Source organism: Bubalus bubalis, chromosome 17 (genome assembly GCF_019923935.1).
Source record: "Bubalus bubalis isolate 160015118507 breed Murrah chromosome 17, NDDB_SH_1, whole genome shotgun sequence".
Classification (NCBI taxonomy): Eukaryota; Metazoa; Chordata; class Mammalia; order Artiodactyla; family Bovidae; genus Bubalus; species Bubalus bubalis.
The window spans coordinates 58,553,976-58,560,052 of NC_059173.1; the positions used below are offsets into that span (position 1 = coordinate 58,553,976).

The 6,077-nt window shown below is 40.0% G+C and overlaps 1 long non-coding RNA gene across 1 annotated transcript in view; it reads right to left on the reverse strand.

Annotated features, from left to right (window-relative positions):
- Nucleotides 1-155, reverse strand: part of LOC123330069 — a 6,063-nt gene extending 5,908 nt beyond the window's left edge. Inside the window, exon 1 of the long non-coding RNA XR_006545777.1 lies at nucleotides 30-155. This is a non-coding gene — a long non-coding RNA (uncharacterized LOC123330069). The remainder of the gene's footprint in view (nucleotides 1-29) is intronic.
- Between the last annotated feature and the right edge of the window lie 5,922 nt (nucleotides 156-6,077).

The following is a 6,077-nucleotide window of genomic DNA, read 5'->3' on the forward strand; positions in this document are numbered from 1 at the left end:
TTCAAACTAAACATCAGGCATGAACTCACAATGAACAGAAACCCCAGCAAAGACAGGGAACTGCTTAGGTTCTCTTGCTTCCTCTGTTCAACTCCTTCCAGAAATTGATGAAATTCTAAAGTTGATGGATGAAAATCACTGCTCTCAGAACTTTCCTGGAAGACAAGACAAGTGACAAGTTAAGCTGTCTGGTTTCACAGGATGTCTCTGCCAACTACTTAGACATAGAAATGGATAAAAGCTGTCCAAACCTGAAAACAAGATTTGCTGAATGCCATTCAAATACATGGGCTTCCCTGGTGGCTCAGTTGGTAAAGAATCTGGGTACGATGAAGGAGACCTGGGTTTGGCCTCTGGGGTGGGAAGATCCCCTGGAGAAGGGAATGGCAGCCCACTCCAGTATTCTTGCCTGGAGAATCCCATGGACAGAGGAGCCTGGTGGGCTAAAGTCCAGTTATGCTTCTGCTCAAGGTAGGATCTATTCAAATGCTAATCATTCAGAAGTGTTTCGATTTTAAGTTCCAATCCAGAACAAGACTGAGCACCGTGAAAGGGGAAAAGGACCAAATTCTAAATCCTAGGCTGCCGGGTTTCCTTGCCAGCAGGTGAATCTGAGCAGGTCCCGAATTCAGGACTCATTCACTCCGTGTGGACTATTTAAATCTCACATTAGTGGAGGAGCCAGTCTTGCAGGCTGCTCTGCATGGTCTCCTGTAACCTTGCCCATGCCTCGGTTAATCAGACCCAAATGCCTTAACTTGATTGCTCTCTACTCATAAATGTTTGTATCTTTCTCTGTGTGTCATTCTAATTCATTAAAATGCTTTCATTGGAAATCGCCTGTCAGGGATCATTTTTCAATTTAAACAAGGTTTTCTTCTCCACCTTATGCCATTGATGAGATTCTTCCTCCCAGCATCACCCTTCCCCCAACCACCGCCATTGTCCTGTGCCCAGGTTGGTCTGTTTAAAACTGATGATTTTCTGTTGTAAACATTCTTTCTCATGGTGGACAATAGAGTATAAAACAGTATAGAGTTTAAAGGTAACTTAAAAAAAAAAATCAAACCCAAGTGATTGTAACTTTCCACAGGAGAGTTTAACATCCTACTATCGTCAGTGTTCACAAGTGCTGTTAACCAGCTCTCCTGATACAAACATTTCTTTGCAAGCATTTACTGAGATATTGTAAATTACTTAACTACAGCAGTGTACTTTCTTTCCCTTAATCTTGATCTGATCCCTGAGGGGCTATTTATTACAGATATATACAACTTGTCATTAGAAGTGAAGTTAATGTAATAGGACACAAGTAGCGCGCATTGTTTAAATGTGTTCCAGAAAGTTAGCAAATTTAGTTCAGAGAATACTTACATACTCTTCTGCCTGAAAAGCAGCAAGAAAGGAGTGAGGCTGAGGGGGGGCGGCGGGTAGGGGCAAAATATTAAACACTGCTCACTGTAGGTGGCCAATTAATACCCTGTATCCAAGCTGGAACAAATCCTTCCACGATATACGTAAAGCATATAATCTCTTATCTGCTTAGGCATTATCAAATATTTTAGCAAATCCTAGTAACTTCAAACACAGGTTTAATGGAATGCAGTGCTAAAACATGCAAAGTCAAGAATCAAGTTTTTTAAGAACATAATCTGTTTTAGAAGGTTTCAAGAGAACTGCTTTGCAATGCCATTCTAATCTTATCCCGTGAGGAAAGACGTCTGATTTGGCAAAACGTTGCATCTGTTAAAAGCAAAACGCACAACTTTGCCTTCCCGCAAATCAGACCCATAAGCAGGAAAATCATAATAATTCCTCAGAAGCCAAAAGAGTCTACAGCTTTGGTCCAGTTCTCAGCATTTGGTCACCAGATAATATTCATTTGAGAGGGAATTCCTATAGATGGCCAGACAACATTAACAGTATCATCCAGCTGGGACATGTGCCAGTATTAATTCAACATTGTGGTTTGTATCTCATCATCAAGTTAATAGTCATACAATTCAATAGTCATACTACAAGCATGAAAAAAAGCAAAAACAAAACACCAACGTAGCAATAGTAAAGCTCTGACAAAATTTGGTTTTGCTCATGTGTACATTTACTTAAAAATGGATCTAGTTCTCCCCCTAGCTCGGCTGTCCTCCTTTCCTGGATAACTAGGATATATTTTAAGTGCCTTTTCATCTTTTCCATCTTCATCTGGGATTCTGCTCATGCACTCAGGGTGGTTTAGATGAAAGATCAGAAAGTAGGTAAAGTGAGAGAAATCTCCCTTTCAAAGTGAAGCAAACACAGCATGAAGCCAGAGAGTTAGGAAAAGAAACAGCGAGAGACAGACAAAACTGCTTGTAGAAAACTGATCTTTCCATGTATTTTAAGGCAAAAGCTGAGCGATATACTTGACTATAAGCATAACATTTTACACCTTTTTAAAATAAAAGCCAGAATATAGAGAGCCAAAAGCCAGTTCCTAGATAAAAGCGGGGGGGGGACGGGGAGGGCTGGAGAAAAAGAGAGATCTTATTTTTTAAGAAGAGAATCTCTTAGTAGAGTTTGCACAGCTTAAGGAATCTAGTGCTTGCTAGTGATGCAAGATAACACTTTCTTGTAATTTTATATAGTAAGCAAAGATTTAGAATATTTACAGACCACCCTGAGTAAGAACGTCACTGGATTCTAGGAGCATGCTCATACCAGAACATTCATCTTTTTTTTAAAAAGTGTCCAATGGCCCTCAGGCCATATATGGCTATAGGGGAAGGTATGCCTTTGACCTCCCAGCACTGCAGAATTAGAGCACAAAGTCATTACAGCCTACTGAAAGGATTTTCTTTCTTTAATTTGTTATAATGACTGCGTTTTTATCAGATCTGGCCAGCGACTCCACGAAAACACTAAGGTTCCCCACATTCTAATCACTGACAGAAAGAGATCGTAAAGATATTTGTAATGTTTTGAGTGACATTTTGCTGGGGTAGGGAGATATGATTCAGTGTAAAACAAAGTTTTTCTATCATTTGCACACCAGCATACTGTCTTGCTTTGGTATTTGGTTATTGCTGGCCTGCTCTATGCTCATGGGCTAACCTAGAAAGGAGGTCTGTGGATCATATTTTAGACAACCAGTCTGGTGTAAGTTCCTTTTTTTGATTTATGGGTGGGTCTTGAAACAGTCAGAATTTCTTATTAAAATTGATATAGGAACATTCCAAGCTTTCAGTCAAGAAGAATTCCTTTCATTTTTATTCTATGCAATGTAATTGTAATGAATTACAGCATTCCACTATTTATATTCTCAGCATACACTTTCACAGAAGTTCCCTGTCGTTCTGCATCAGTTAACAGATGCTACAATGTCTGATCTTAAAGATTTTGTGGTCCTGTGTATTTTTCCCATTACTTAGGCAGCTAGATTTCCCCCCATTGGTTATTTCTTCCCTGGGAAGAAAGTCACTTTTGCTAAAGCATTAACTCTTTCTTGGTTCCACTTTCTCTAGCATAAAGTAGCAGTAAACAAAACTGATGACACCACATTTGTCTGAAAGATCACTCAGTCCTACTTACATATAAATTGAAGAGCTATTCAGTTAGCCTTTTTTTCTGAAATGCTAAGGATCATCTTTTTAAAAATATTCACGGTGCTTACTTTTCTATCAATCAACTCTTTACAGTAAAAGATGCCTAGCAATTTTCAGAGCATCGTTTTCTATCAGCAAGGATACAACACTTTGTATTTCCCTTCAAGTCATAATCTACTTGGGGGTGCAGGCTTCTAAATATTTGATTTTAGGATATCAGTTCAATTTGTTTTTTTAAAATTAGAATATCATTGCTTTACAATGTTGTGTTAGTTTCTGCTATACAATGAAGTAAATCAGCTATATGTATACATATATCCCCTCCCTCTTGAACCTCCTTCCTCCCCTCCATCCCACCCCTCTAGGTCATCACAGAGCCCTGAGCTGAGCTCTCTGTGCTATACGGCAGGCCATTAGTATCCGTTTTATACATGGTAGTGTATATATGTCAACCCTAATCTTTTTTAATTGATGGACTGCCTTTGGTTTTCTTCCTTTCTGGATTCCTAAGTATGCAATATGAGTGCAGTCTAACAACATTACTATTCTAAGAAACAGTTTTGTGCCAAAATCTCCTTATGCTTTGAATTCTATAACCATTGTAATTCATTAAGTCTGAGTTATTTTAACAGAGTGCCTGGGAACCTTAGATTTGGTGATAATTTATAATATCTGGCAATGGCACCCCACTCCAGCACTCTTGCCTGGAAAATCCCATGGATGGAGGAGCCTAGTGGGCTGCAGTCCATGGGGTCGCTAAGAATTGGACACAACTGAGCGACTTCACTTTCACTTTTCACTTTCATGCATTGGAGAAGGAAATGGCAACCCACTCCAGTGTTTTTGCCTGGAGAATCCCAAGGACGGGGGAGCCTGGTGGGCTGCTGTCTATGGGGTTGCACAGAGTCGGACACGACTGAGCGACTTAGCAGCAGCAGCAGCAGGTATTTATTAAAATAAGTAGGTATTTAATTTAAGGATAGGCAAATATAAACTGCCACCTCAAATCTAGGAAACTAGCTTTTCCAAACAAAGATTAGCTGTATGACTTCCTTGACCTTGGTCAAAAAAAAAAAAAAAAAAAACAACAGGTGTGGGGACTGCCCTGGCAGTCCAGTGGTTAGGACTCCATGCTCTCACGAAAAGCTCCAGTTCAATCCACAGTCAGGGAACTAAGATCCCCACGAGCCATGCTGTGTGGCCAAAAATAAAAGCAGGTGCTATTTTATTTATATCAATGTATTTCACTCTCTATGCACATTAATGTATTCATTGATGGAAAGAAAATTTTAGTTGCTAAAATTTTTGTACTTGAATTTTAGTACCTTGTATTAGAATTACAGAAGTTCATAAGGATCACTTTTGGCCCCCAGGAAGGTTCTGGTAGGCATCTTGGTGAAAATGTGGTCAAACACTTACAAGTTCTGTTTTCACCCAGTGTGCCCATGAAAAAAGTTAACTCAAATTCTCTTCTGTTGGATACTGAAAAGCAAGGTCACAGGATAGTCCTTCAAGTGTGGGATTGCCTGCTCTCATTCAGAAGTGACTCTCACTATTACCTCCTCACATTGAATTCTTTTTTTTTTTTTTTTTGGTAGTAGTTCGTTACTTTAAATTAATTTGGAATATAGTTGATTTATAATATTGTGTTAGTTTCTGCTGTCCAGTAAAGTGAATCAGCTGTATGTATGCATATATCTCCTCTTCTGTGGTTTTCCCTCCAATTTAGGTCACCATAGAGCATGGAGTGGAGTTCCCTGAGCTGTACAGTAGGTTCTCATGAGTCATCTGTTTATACACAGTATCATTCGTGTGTATACTCACATCTGATCCTGCAGGGAGAGCAACAAAGGGAAGGTTGTCAAGAGGGAAGCGTGGCAACTACAGCCTTCCCATTCCTGGCTCTCACCCTGGGCTCGTGCTCTAGCTCGGCCACTCAGTCATGTCCCACTCTTTGAGACCCACGGGCCATGGTGCACCAGGCTGCTCTGTCAATGGGATTTTTCAGGCAAAAATACTGGAGTGGGCTGCCACTTCCTCCTCCAGAAGATCTTCCCCACCCAGGGATCGAACCTGCATGTCCTGTGTCTCTTGCATTGACAGGTGGGTTCTTTACCACTGAGCTACCTATGTGGCCCCGTGTGTGAGCTGCCTCACACATTTTAAGGATTTACATAAAGAGGCACACACAAGACTTGTAGACACACACAATGCTTTCAGAGTGTATTTGAAAAGATATTCTTTTAGCCTCAGATAGCAGTAAATAAAATCTATCATCGTCTATGGCTAAGCTTTCTGATTACAGATCTATTTCTGCAAACTGTTGACAAGGAACCCAGGAAAAGCAAACAAAAACAAGATTCCTGAGAAGATTTAAATTTTGAAATTTTCAAAAACTCTTTGGATTACATGATACAGGTTAAAGGTTCTAACTTCAAAAAACTCATGGAGCAAGTTATGACTTTTTCAATATGGCGGGGCTTTCAAACAGTGCTC